We start from the raw sequence: 15301 nt of genomic DNA, 5'->3' as shown, positions 1-15301 counted from the left end.
CAATGATTTTTTTTTTGCTTTTTACAATAATCCGATTATTCCTAGATAAAATCAGGCGCTTATTTATAATCGATATTTATGAGACGTTATCTAAATCAATCTTCTGCTCGAAAATATTTGTTTTAAAGTACAGCCTATACAGATGAATGTAATGATTATAATTTTCATTAAAATAGGCAGGTGCTTCAGTATTGACTATATTTTATTGATTTCGATCAGTTTGGGTGCGGTTTTAGATGGAATATGAATTATAATAGTTTGATTGATCCGTAATTATAATCGTTGTACGTAAAATCTACCACGTATTTATTAAATATTATTTAATAAATACAAAAAAAATATTTAATAAATATTTGGCAAAATTGCAACACCAGCTAACGATGAAGTTTTACGGTCTTGACCCTGACCTATCTTACCTATTTGAACATTTGGAATTTAGATGGGTATAACATAACCAAACATTCGTTCGGATTATCATTGGTAATTTTTCGCAGTACAGATTTTCTATAGCCAAGTGGTCAAAGCGTTAGGTTCTCGCCTATAGTCGTGGGTTCAATCCTCTGAAGCAATTTGAATTAATATCGTCAGGTTATTCTTACCCCAGAATGTTAGGTTAGGTCTATCAAATAATATTTATCTCTCAGTTTTGACGCTTATCCTTAGGTACGCAGGTACATAGTACCTACCCTGAGGCGCTGAGGAAAATGATTTCACTCGGGGCCAAACCGCGTACCTACTAATTCTATTTCATGGTGGTACGTACTGCGTGTTTGTACTCGGTTTGGCGTTTTCAGATATTTCAACCGCTGGGTTTAATCGAAGTGCGTGCGCCTACTCACGTCTTGAGCTTGGGTGACTGTTTGATAATATAATATTTGCAAATCCAAATTTCTGGCAAAGTCCTCTAGTCATATAATAAATCCATCCATCAATTTATCTCTTTACAAATACCATTAATTGAATAATAAATTGCTATGTAGGCACTATTCTACCTTATAACCGAGGTTCTTACAAAGATACTTATTTACAAAGTTCATAGAATATTTACAAGGTCTTTAGAATATTTACAAGCTTTTCAGAATATTTTCGAGGTTCTTAAGGTTCTTGGAATATATTTACAAGGTTCTTAGAATATGTACAAGGTTCTTAAAATATATTCACAAGGTTCTTAGAATATTTACAAGGTTATTAAGGTTCTTAGAATATATTTACAAGGTTCTCAGAATATTTTCAAGCTTCTTAAGGTTTTTAGAATATATTTACAAAGTGCTTACGGTTCTTAAAATATATCTACATGGTTCTTAGAATATTTAAAAGGTTCTTAGAATATTTAAAAGGTTCTTAGCATATTTACAAGGTTCTTAGAATATTTGTATATTTCTTACACATAGAACCTTACCTTTTACTATGTAATAAATGAGAACATATTATTCTGTGCATTTTACCCATCATGTTTGTCATTACTTAGTTGTTTATTAGTCCCCGGCATTGCCCGGGTTGTAGGCGGAGTTTTCGAAGTCAAATGTAGATAGTACTCTTATTTTATTATTATTTTTTATTGTGAAAATCTCCTGCTACCATCACAGTAAGCGAAATTTTTTGCTTGTGTCAAATGGAGAACTTAGCCAGCCGAGGAATCTAATTTACGACGCTTGGTTGGGACCCAGACACGATGCTTACTCAGCTACTGACCTGTTTTGAAAGTCAAATGTGCAAATTTCATCTAGATGGATCAAAATTCTGATATAAAGGGTGGGAAAAGGTTTGGGGTGGTTTTTCTATATCTCATGTAGGTAGTGACTCTCGGAATAGAACTGTAGAGTTGTATTAAAATCGAATCCACGTCGCCCGCTACAGACGCTCTTCTTTATATGAATGGATTCCTATAATTAATTACTAAACGTTCCTGAATGTAAGTTTTGTGCATCATGCCTAGTTATTAAAAAAATATATTTTTCATTATTATTGTAAATTGATGTTTTAAAGCTACGTAGCTCATGATGCAATTAACGCTGTGCATTTTTTTGACATCAGGGCTCACCGTCCGCAAGTTTTTGAAACAAACAAACAAATTATTGTTTTTATATTGTTTTCATATTTGAGACTAACTGTACGCCACCACGCTGTGGCTCAGTATATCTGTTCAGATAGAGAAACAATAGCGCGGTTGATTTTACGTCTAACAGATGGCGCTGTTTTTTTTCACAAACGTCATTTATATAATACAGGGTGTATCGGCACGTACCCGACCAACTTTAACCAGCTATTCCTTAGCACATTTGGAGTAAAAAATGTTATGGGCATTTTGCTGTGCGGTAACATTTTTTTTCAATTAAAAACAATAAATTATAAAAAATCCACACTCCGTCACTGTCATTGGCATTGTTTCTCGTGTTCAACAGCTGTTATTAGCAAGTGTGTCAAAAAGCGTCTTCGCTCTTTCCTACACACTAAATAATAATAGTTAAAAATGAGACGAATGGTGCCATGCCATTTCGTTGTGATTGTAAAAGCGCGCCAATGTAGGTACGTACGTATATTATTCAACGAAACTCGAATAAAATATTGCCAGATGGGTTTTCAAACTGTGACAAAGGATAAAACAGTGGTGACATGTGGTGAAAATATGAATGATAATTTTTTTATTAAAAAAAATATTACCCGACAGCAAAGTGCCCATAAGATTTTTTAGTCCAAATATGCTAAGGAATAGCTGGTTAAAGTTTGTCGGGTACGTGCCGATACACCCTGTATAATATAGGTATAAAGTCGTGTCAAAATTTCAAAGCAATCGGTGAAGAACTGTCGCAGATTTAAGATTTTGAAAAAACTAATATTACATTTTTAGATTTTCATATAGATTATTTATGAAAATTCGATCGTTTGGGATATTTTAGATATCCATATGTGCATGCATACTGTATAGGTATAGATTCTCAGTTGTTATGAGAAGAAGGTAGAAATGCATATTGTGTTTGTGGAGGAACGCCAGAAATCTTTGCCAAAAAGATAGGGATCATTTTGAGCTGTTCAATTTTGCAAAGTTGAATATAATATTTATGTATTTAACTGTCTTATTATGAATACGGTTGATGTTTACGGCATCTTAAAAAAAAACAATCAATAAAAACACTCAGAATAATACGCAGAACGATTTCATATCATTATTTAGCGAAATACCACGACGTATTTCCCTAAATTTTAAAACAGGGATGGGGAACGTGTGGCCCGCGAGGCTATTTGGTGCGGCTTGCTGACCAGAAAAAACGAGTATAAACAATTACATACTTTTAAAACACGATAACCGTTTTCTTTCACGGTGTTTCTGATACATTTTTAAGACTTTATTACTAAACCCGGAGAAAGGCATAACATAGCTGACAGGTAGTGAGTAATGCGTATCCGCACCTACCTACATTACAAGAAAGCTGTTAAAATCAGTGTTAATTTAATTTATTTATTATTTTATTAATAAGAAATTATATTATTGTTTATTATATTGGGACTCACTTACAGATAAAATTACAGTTATCTGCAGACGCATTTCGAAGGAAACCATTATCTGTTAAAGTGCAGTTATAAAATTCTTGTTGCAGTTGCTGCAAGAATCGGTGGAAACCATTTTCGTGTTCTGAGTGTGGTTTTTATTGAAGTTCGAAACTCGCACAAGGATTTAACTCTCAATTAGAAAATTTAAAACTAGTTTTGCGTTCAGAACGCAACGATAAAATTTCAGCTGTGGATTCATCTGCTGACGAATTTTGAAGATTAATATAAGTGCAGTTATAAAATTCAAGATGAGGACTGATTTTGATGTGCGTGGTGTAGTTTTAATCAAGGCTGTGGACTCGCACACAGATTTAATCATAAATTAAAAGCAGTTTGGTCTTCCGAATAATGTGTTGAAATTGGTGATGCTGACGCATTTCGAAGGAAATCGTTTGCATATAATTTGAGAGCGAATCTGTTTCGTTGAAGGTTTCTTTGATTTTTACAATCTATTATTATTAATTATTTTTTACATTTTCGCACCTAATTTTTAGGGGGACCCTTCGTTTATAACCCCTGGTTAAGTTATTTTTTAGGTTGGCAGCGGCTCGTGACTTTTTTTTGGTGACTAGAGTGCTAATATTACAAAAATGGCATTATTGATGTTGTTGTAACTGAAAACGATTTTTTTTTTCGAAAATTTTAATTTTGTATGAAGATTTTCAGGAAATCAACTTTAATACTAAAATCACATAAAAATCATTTAAATCTAAATGGAAGGCATTTCCAGTAATCTTCTTTATTCTATTTTTAAAACAAAGTTTTGTTACTCGTCTAATTAAAAATAATAATTTTTTATTTGTGCCCTTTTTTACTCATTTAAAGTACGCTCTAGCGTGTTTAAATCGCACTTTATGGAACGCGCGTTTTTTAAAGTTACCATGGCAACATCAACAAATCAACAAAATGTGAAGTCTAAGGACGGGTTGTTTCGGAGAATTTGAACAATTCATCAAATTTCAACGTTCATTTTCGGGTTCTGTGAAAGTCCTATTCAAGTTCTGTTATTATATCATTGTAGGCTAGTTGCTTGACAAAACTGAAATAAAAACAGAACTTGAAAAAATCATTCACAGAACTTGAAAATGAACTTTGAAATTTGATGAATTATTCAAATTCTCCGAAACAACCCGTCCTAAATGTTAACTTTTAACTATAAATCCAACTATTAATCTTATGTGACAGATTGCAAATTAATGTTTGTGTTTTTCATTTCCATGACAACAAGATATTGTGATGTCGATAAAGCTTGAATTTACTGTCCGAGTTTTTATGTTTTCTTTGTACGCTTGTCTAACTGGTCTGTTAGTGTTATTTTGTGTATGTTGAAATTTATTTTTTTTTGTCATAAATGTAGTTTAGTATTAAAATTTATTTACTGTAAGAATGTAAATTTTAATTTCGCGCACGCCAGAAAATGTGAAGATTTTAGACTTCCAAAAACAAATTTGTCGGGATACAAAATAATTTTTATTTAAAAGGATTTTAAATTTTTAATGAACTACCGACAGATGTTAAAGAAGCAAAAGCCTTGCTGTTTTTCGTGGGTTATGCCTAAATACTACAGAGAATAAGTTTTAGATTATTTTAAAGTGTTGTATTTATTATTTTAAATTATTTTATATTATTTTAATTATTATAAGAAATATGTTGTTAAAAGTTTTATACAACATATAAAAATGTAATTTTTTATGACTAAATAAAACATTAAAAAAATATAAAAAGATCCGCCCCTGATAAAGAGGTTTACATAGATTACAGCGGCACTGTCAGCGGTTCAAACAAAATAAAATTGGTTGATGGAATTTTATTGGATTCTCTATCGAATTTCATAAAAATGGGAGTTTTGACCTGGGTGTCTCATGTCGCCTGGACTGTATGTATATTATTTACATATTAATCGTCAACGTCGCTTCAATTTGTACACTTCAGTAGGTAAACGTAGTTGCAATGCATTATGTCAGCGACCAATGCAGCCTAGACTAGACAATATATTATACATGCAATCGCTATGGTGACATTTTTATGCAAATTAATACGTAAACACGTATCTGATGTTGGAATATATTATTAAATTATTACCCAGCCAACCGTTTCTCAATTTGAGAATTTTAGCCTCATTTTAAAAACTAATAAAATGACAAAACGGCCATCCAAAGTGGCCGGAAATTTCACGTCCAAGTACTGCATAATTGGAGAAATCTCAATAAATAAAAATTAAAGATGCCGCAAAGTGTTCAACCAATGAGTATAAACAGGAATATCATTTCAAAGATAAGTGGAAGGTTAGGAAAGCAATCGTGTCCAACATTTTTTCAATTTATTTGATCGTTTAGACATCTTTTAGCGTACGATATTTAAGTAAAATACAGAGGCTCAGCGAAAATGCGGCACGGCCCGGGGCTAGTATATTTTGCTTTAACATTTTATTTATATTTATTACAACACCTTTGATGTTTATATTCATGGATATATTAATTAAGCACCATTAAATTATTTATGATATACCGGCGATTATATTTGATTGATTGATGATTGAGGGAATGTTAATTATCGATAAACATTGAGGGAACAGAGAAAAACTGATTGAGTTTTACAACAGAAAACGTCAAACACTTTTAAAAAATTCTAAATATTTTGAATTTTCTTTCTTTCACCAAATATCCTATAATATTATTACTTTCAAATTTTGACATTTCTTATGACAATAATCAGCGCCTCCTAGCGGCTTGAATTATGCACCTCGGTTTTCCTTCATTCATTGAATGAATTTTTGTGTACTTAATAAATTATTTATTTTTCATTAGTAAATTAAGGAAACTAAAAAAATACGTAACCTACCTACGATTTTACCGCTTTTTTGTTCATATGTAAAAAATAAAGTAAAGGTTTCAAAAGTGCGACTCTTTCTAGAGTCGGACATTTCTATGTTGTTTTGTTCATTGGTCAGAAATCCACTGGAGTATGCTTCCACAATATGGAATCCTCAATATAAGGTATACATTTTTTTATTTTTTTTTTTATAGTGAATACCTCACAAGAGTCCCAACTGCTCCCGTCTGGAGCCAGTGAGACTATGGCATCCCCAATTGGGGGATGTTGTGAGGCTGAGGGTAAGTGGGGAAGGGAAAGAGGAAGGTGGGGAAGTACATAGATTTAGTAGAAAGTATACAGAATAAATTTTCGAAACAATTACTCAAGAAATACAACAAAACTACAAATGATATGTTAACTTTACAAAAAAGACGCACATTTTCAGATCTGTTGTTTCTATATAATCTGCTAAATAATAAAATTGATAGTCCCGAATTGCTATCCGTCATTGGTTTAAATGTTGCAAAGAGGCGTACCAATAGACAACAATACCAATGCAGCAAACAACTCAGTAATTACTCGCGCAATCACAACTTACACCCACTACAAAAATTTACTAAATTAACTTATTATTTTTTTTAGCGTGAAAGTGAAAAACACTTTCACTTCCTTTTCAAAACTTCAGTATTAACAGTCAATTCGTGAGCATATTATAATTCTTGATTTTAATTTATTTTTTCTCTTCATACACTTTCTTCCTTTTATAACTATTACCTACTCATGCATAAATTTAAACTTAAATTCATTGATTTTAACTTAAAATCATTAGTTTTCAGAACAATCTCTGAAACACTATAATTCAGAATATATATGGCGGAAAATTGATTTTATTTAGTACTTGTTCAGTATTTTTGGACTAAAATGCGATCATCCTTTTGCTAAGCGATTTTTATATCTATTAGGTACCTATATTCGTGGTGATAGACACACGAAGAATATACATATTTTTGGCATGTGTTTTCCTCCTAACTGCCATTTTCACACCAGACAAGAATTCTTCGAATAAAATTTCCCACCCCTGCTTTAAAGCATGCCTTTATATATGGCTACTATGTAATCTTCTATGTAATACATAAAATCATGGAATATTATGATACCAATTTTGAAAAAGACTATTAAAATCATTTTCTTTTCAAATATTATATTATTAGTAGGTAGGTACTTTATCGCTTGTCTGAATTTATTCAAACAAATAGTTCCAATTTTGAAAAGTCACTTAAATTCATAGAAAATCCGAGTTCTAGAGTTGGCTGAACCGAAGTTAGTTATAGAAAGAAATTATTATTTACAATGATTGTAATTTGTGCCTTTTAAATAGGTTTACACGTTTTTTTATTATTCATACGATAGGACGTGTACCTACAACGCAACGGGCTCTGCACTATTGCAACTGGTTAGCGTCTATTCTGAAACCTACCATAGCCGGCTATGGTCTTGTAGTGAAGTCTGTGTTTGTAGGGCTTCACTGGCTTTTCAACGGATCAACTGATACGGAATCAATTTCTCCGCCGACACTCGTCACATTATTATTATTACATTTCTATTTTAATAATCTAGTTCTTTATCTGGCCAGTTCATGGCCAGTTCCCACCTTCGTTCGCCTGGGAAGTTGATAGCTGCGTTGGTTGCTCAAATTATTATTATTGTTTTGTGTGGTTGTTAAGTGTAACAAAATTTGGGCAGGTACTTTTTTATTTTTGCCTTTAAAAAGTGTTCTAAAGTTATTTGTTAGGAAGGTACTTTAAAGCACGTTTTTACTATATCTAAGTCTATAGTTTGTTAGAGACTTTTATTGTACGGATTATTATTTTAAGTGATCTAAATTATCTTGAGTGATCTTGAAGGAATGAATTGGTAGGTTTCCTGATAAACTTTTAGTAAAATACCAATGTATTATCACCATGTCGGAATACGTGTTCATAAAAATCTTAACCTTTTCGCATTTCGTCATTGTGAATTTTATTTATTTGTTAGGACATTCACAGTACATTTTACTATTATATTATTAAGACGAACGCAGGTAGGTACATGTGTTCTGGTATTATAACAAATTTACTAAAAAATTATCACAAAATCAGCCTGCAGTCCCGTTTTTATCCGAATTACCAATAATTTGAAAATATTTTTAATAAATCAGCAATACTATTTTTTCTCCTGGTTGGACCTACTTTCTCAAACGCTTTTGTTTTTAAATAGTTCTAAAGCTGGGTAGGTACCAACCCATTTTACAAACGACTTTAATTTTTAAAACTAATTCTAATCTGGGTGGGTAGGTACTTTGTTAAACGAGTTTATTTCAAGTGTTCTGGGGATGGGTATGTAGGTACAATACCATCGGTTATATTATTGAATTGTAGGTAGGTACTAAATCCGGATTTAGACGAGATTAGAAAAGCACCGGGAGTCTTTTCCTTGACAGTTGCATACCATCTAAAAAGGTCAAGAATGCAATAATGGCGGCCATTGTGCATTGGTGACATTTCCCTTTTCCATTTTTATTTTCAGTTTTATTGATCGACACATATATTACCTAACTAACACAATTTTAGCTCGATTCACCTCTCATAATATTGTTTCAAATCGTATTATTTTGTTTATTTTTATGTGATTGCTAGTATTGCTATGCCATCCCTGGTTTGGAATTTTCGAGAGGCTGAAAAAAGTGTGGAGGTTTTTAGGAAAATGTAGGCAGTAAAGTATCAAGTTGTTCTGATCTGGTTACTAAATATGGCTAAAGCCATTCAAAGCAATATTTCAATTTTGAATAGTGGCATCTCACCAGAACGATATCTTGCTTTTCTTTATTGCTTTTAAATTTCAATAACATAAATAATCTACCCACTTAAATACTAAATACCTTCTTCATTTTTGTTAAATTACTCGATAAAACCAATGACTTAAGAGGAAACCCGGGCGCTGAGAAATTTGAACAATAGGTATTTTAAAAATCACTTGCTATTTCACTCTGCTCAGCGAGCGCGCTATCGATGTGTAGGTACCCACCCAACTAAGAGTGTGTGTGTGCATGTTACGCTCGCCTATTACTATTACTCCCGCCCCGCATCTCCCGTCTTCCGTCCTTCGTCATGTGTCATGTATCTTTCCGACTTATTTCTCCGTTACTGTTTTTGTCTCGGCGATAATCTCGGCGAAATGGATTTTGATAGGATTTTCACTATCATTTAAAGATTTTCTTCCGAAAGGTTTACACACGTAAAGAGGAAAGTCATTGTGTAATCAAGTGATTTAAAATATATTTTCGGTCGCTTAAATTGCTAACGCTGCACATAGATAGATTTTAATGATTTAGGCGGCCAAAATTATTTTTGGGGTTATTTTAGTTCTAAGTTCAATTAAAATAAAGAAAAGGTATATATTTATAAAAACATACATATATTTGTCAGGTTATAAAGAACAGTAATATATAACAGAGCTAAATTCACTAAAAAATACAAATGAATGGAAACAGAATTTAACAAGTTTTCTTTAAATATAAAATTACATTAAAAATCGGTATCTTCAGGTCCAGATGTCTCTACTGACTCTGTGTTTGGGTCACCAGGTAATAAAAGTTTAACCGTTTCAGGTAGAAATGCGTTACGTGAAGGTTTTCTTATTTGTCTCAAGCAACTAATGAAGGGATCTGAACTTAACAAAAGCCTATAATATACATCTAAGTTACATTCTTCCCTAGAAAACTTTCTGGCAAAGTTTAGCCGGTACGATCGGAAATGCTTGTTCCGGGCTTCTGCAGCTTCTTCCGATAGCTGTCCAATTGGAAGGAGCCCCGAACTTTTTATGATTTGGCTTCCATGTACCAATATCTTGTGCATAGTTGGCGTCATTGGGTGCCAACCATACTGTTCTACGTACAATTTTGCTGTGTCATACGCATACGTATCATATTTTTCAGCATCAATTTTATGGCCACTAGAAATAGTTTCTAAAATAACCTTGAATCTGTAAATCAGTTCAAAGTTAATACCTGTGATGGCTGAAGCCAATTCGGGGTTTTCAAAAAACCTCCGGCTTGTGTTGCCATTATTGGTGTTGCCAAAGTTGGCCTTTGGCATGTCAATAAGCAAACCGGTTTCATTTCGAAACCTCTCCTGAATTTTCAACTTTTTTTGGGCTTCTAATGCCTTGTCTTCTTCGGTTTTTCTTTCCCTGTATTTTTTTACTGGCAGTTTATACGAAAGGTGTATAATGCTTTCGAAAATGCGGATCCGGGCGTGTAATACTGACAAGCCGAATTCCAAAGCTTGAGGGTTTACACTATTTTTATTCGATAGATCATTAAAGGTTTTCGAAGTAGCTCCACAGATGTAGCACTGGGATGTTGACTTTGTGTCTGTGGCTGCGTTACACACCTTTCCGTCAATCATAGTCATTTTGAGTTGGTGCCCAAACGAAAACTCCTCTTCATTCAACGTAACAACTGTTTTGTTCAGTTGCTTAATGGACTCCTGCACACATTTTATCTCTTCTTTAGTTATGTCCGTTGTTTCTTTTACAAATCGGAATCGAATCGGACGGCAAAACCTTGACGAAGAAGGAGTTGGATTCTGCCAAACAATTTTACTGCCTTCTTTTCCACAAACAATGCGCAAAGGCACAAAGGAACTCATAAAAATGTTGGCATCGGAATCAGTCTCATTATCGTAAATTTGTTTAAATTTGTATTGCTGAGAACCGTCACAACCCCATTTGCAGATTATCATTAACGACTTCCTTTCTTGCTCGTTAAGCCGGATTATCACATCTTCTAGGTATTTTGATAATCGTGTTACGGTTAGATCCATTAAGCACTGTAGATTACTTTCCGCGCAAGTAGCCGTAATTCTAAGGGATTCTTTCGGCGGATAGCACTCTTGTTTTGCTTTCAAAACAAGATCATAGCAAGGAAAATGTTGTGGATTTGTTGCCCTTACTATCTCATACTGTCGTCTCGTAACATCAGCTTCAACGAACATCTTAAGTGCTTGCAGAGGCGTCAATTGAGGTACCTCATCGTTGTTGGTAACTCTACTGTAGGCTTTTCTATATTTACTAGCCCGTGTTGGGGAGTTCGTAATATCTTTAAGCACTTTCGAGGCGTCCTATGTCCCGTTGTCTGCAACACAGATGTAGCAGCGTGAACAATAACTTCATCACCTGCGGAGGCCCTTATTTCTTCCGTTTTTCTTCTTTTACTACGCTCACTTAGTTCTCCAAAAGACTTGGGTGGTCGACCTTGCGAGGAGGCTGATTCAATGGGAATCTCGAATGTTCCCTCTAACCATGATTGGTTTATTTTCAGGAAAACATCTTGGTGTTTATTTGCCTTTACCCATCGTTGCTTAATATGTGATTTTACATAAGAAAATCTTTTTTTAAAGTCTTCTTTAGCCTCTTTGTTGTGCCCATAGCGCATAAGGAGAAAATTCTCAAAATAGTCAATTTTTTCATTTAAAGTTGGTAAATTTTGACTCTGTAGTTGGTCAAATATGTATTGACGAGTCACTACTTTAGTACCCGAGGTAGTAGGTAGACCTGAAACAAATATAAAAACAATTTTAATACAAAATATCGCACACTCAATATTTCCTATATTTGACAAAGAGCCTTTCAAAAGGGCTTAGCTCAAAAAAGCGCGATTTTGCGCGGCTATTTCTTATGGAATTAGTTAGTTACATATATGCACTATATAGTATAATGAAAATTAATACAGGGACGGACTCATAAGTACATTAAAAAGGCACTCAAATTTAAAAATATTAAAAAAAAAAAATTTTTGACAGAGTGATGTTTGTCGTTTTAAAAATGAATGACAGAGAATGTTAATTAATTTTTTCTGTAACGAAAACAAATTGTTCTTACCTGTATTATCGCAATCCATCACAGTTAAAAGGGAAATATTAGCTTGAAATGAATAATGCACGTTTGGAAAGTAATAAGTTTAGGAGAGCGCCGAGAGCCGACACGTACACACTTGTTCACTATCGAATCCCGACTGATCAAAGTCGGCTCCCGCGCTTCCAAGGAGGGGGGAGGGGATGTTATATTGTACATAGAACTGTTGACTCGCCAATTAAATACATACCTTACCATTATATTGATTTAAAAAAAAATACTTTTGGCCGTCTAAATCATTAAAATCTACGTATGTGCGCTGGCTAAACCTTGTGAGATACATCAAAATAATTTTTATTTTTTATTTATTTTATTTTTATTTATTTATTTAACGCCCAGAGGGCTTTAATAATGTACTACTAATTAATTGTATTGCTCTTACTTACTTGACCGGTCAGTGGCTGAGTGGGCATCGCGTTTGGGTCCCACCCGGGCGTCCCATGTTCGATTCCTCGGCTGGCTAAGTTCTCCATCACAACACAAGCAATACCTTCCGCTTAGTGTGGTGGTAGTAGGAGTTTTTCAAATGTTAGGTTATTCGTAACCAGGGAATGTTTGTCTTTCTTTTAAAAATAAAAAAAAAACTTACTATCCATATAGGTACACCTACTAAAATATGTAGGTGCGTACATTTGAACTGCCTCCGTGGTTGAAGGGTAAGGCTTTTGGCTACGAATCCGCAGGTCGCGGCGTGCGCAAGTAAATTTTATTAAATTAATTTGTGTCGTTTTGCTAAATTAATCAATTAAAAATAATATAAAATACTTGTTTGGACAGATAGTTATCTTTTTTGTTTATCAAAACTTAACTAAACCATTCAAGTTGTTTGAGACAGGGAAAAGTATTAAAATAAAATATTTATTTTTTTATTTTAGTAAAATTCCTGAAATCAACAGGTTTTAATTCCCTTTCGATGTTTATTTGGCCAAAATGACCAATTTTTACCACATAAACATCGCAAGTGACCAATTTTTGATATAATATTGCAATTTTTTGTTCACTATTTTGTTTTACGAATCTTATTATTGTGTTTTGTTAATAGAGCCAACGCCAATGCCATTCGTTAAAATTTTGAAAATGACATGAAAGCCATAACACCCTTGCCAATCACCACACTGCAAATCGGATGGTGTGGAGAAAACCTCAATTTTTTTCCACTCTACCTCCAGACATGTCGGGGTTCTGAAAATCGGACCATGAATAAAAATGAACTAGTATTTAAATATCCATGTAACTCGAAAATAATAGAAAATGTCATGACTAAACGGCGCAACTTTTCCTACTGTGTTTTGTTAAAACAGATCACCACGAAAATGGCATCTTTTTAAAAATATATATTCAAAAAAAAAATCTTTATTCATTGTAAGTTGAGGATTTTTTGACTTTCATGCTAGGTACATGTCCGTGTTACGACCAAATTCTGTATCGGGTTGCTACAGGGTTTTGTTATAATACTTGTCCAAATAAGTCGCGTCTCAACTTGAGCGCGCACATACAATAGTCAAGTGGCTTCTTGCTGCTAACTCATCTTCAGTCGCGTCGCGACTTGAGCGAGCGTTTAGACTGGTCTCCCGATCCGGCCTGCCACGCAACTGGCGGACCGATGCATATATCGCCAAGACCCGGACAATCCTCACCCCCATGAACCCGGGCACCCCTGCTCAAGTCACCAAACGTAGCGAACCACTTGGGGTGACCTATGACAGAGGTTATCCCATAAATGGTTCCCTGGGCGGCGGTACCCATAACCACCTCCCAAATTGAAAATTATTATAGTACTTGACGTATACAAATTGAATTTGGTCCAATTTTAGTAAGATCGGCAAGTATGGTATACTCGAAATAAGTCACTAAACCAAAAAAAAACTAATAAAATATATCAATAACTCGGGAAAAGACAACACTAGTGCACCGACACAATTCGATATACTACGCTACATCACTTTGCTGTATATTTATTTGTCGAAATAGAAGTTAAATAACAATATACATTATAGGTTATTGAAGAATTATAATATTATGCTAGTTACCCAAAAGTTATTTAAAAAAAATATATCCATTTGAGTGTTTTGTATCCATATTGGCAATACGGAACGAAATCACCTCGGAGTCGGTATGGCCGTAACGGATGTTTTTTTTACAGATATTATTTTACGTAAACATATGAAATTAAAGTAAGAATATCGGAATACTTCACCAAACAAACACAAAAGTGACCAAACGGAAAAAAATAATAAAAAAAACATCGATTACTCGGGACAACACAACACTAGAATATCGAATATCGATTTATGACTAAGTGACATCACTTCGCACAAATACATACGTATTTATCTAAACCCTGTCCCCCCGACCATTACCTCCCGAATACTGAGCGAAAGGGACACATGCAGCTCGGGCTACAAATACCTAAATGAAATCTTCAAAATCGAGGTTTTGTATTCCCCATTTTTCTCCTCCAAAAGTTAACCGATTTTCAATTTTTTTTACCTACTACATAAGAAGAAACTATTCTATGTCGGACCGTTTCGCTTTTTTTCAAAATATATTGTCTAGTTTGTAGACTGAACGTCTTTTGACTGCGTTTAAATCAGGCAATTTTATTGATTTTTGGAAGGTCATAACTTCTATAAGAAGCAATTTATCAAAAAAAAACAAAACGTACCGACACGCAAGTCGCCGATATCTATTTTATGTTAAAAAAATATTTGCTCTAGGGTTAAAATCCTGAAAGATAAATGTGGACTACGTTTGTATGGAAAAATCAACGCCCGGTTACGTCTTAATGAAATACCCTAAAGGGAGGACTTGGCATATCAATAAAAAAATGTGTCCAAACGGTAGCACAAAGATGGCGACCAATATGGCGGCAAAGCTAGACTCTGACTTTTGCTTGGTTATTATTCAGTGGCTTGACATTTGACATTTCGGGGAAAGAACAATTATTTCTTGCTTATCATAACCCATTCCATTAAAATAAAACGCA

The sequence above is a fragment of the Hesperophylax consimilis genome, chromosome 26 (assembly GCF_061612785.1).
Source record: "Hesperophylax consimilis isolate HC1 chromosome 26, BYU_Hcon_1.0, whole genome shotgun sequence".
Taxonomy (NCBI): Eukaryota; Metazoa; Arthropoda; class Insecta; order Trichoptera; family Limnephilidae; genus Hesperophylax; species Hesperophylax consimilis.
Note: the sequence above shows the minus strand (reverse complement) of the source record.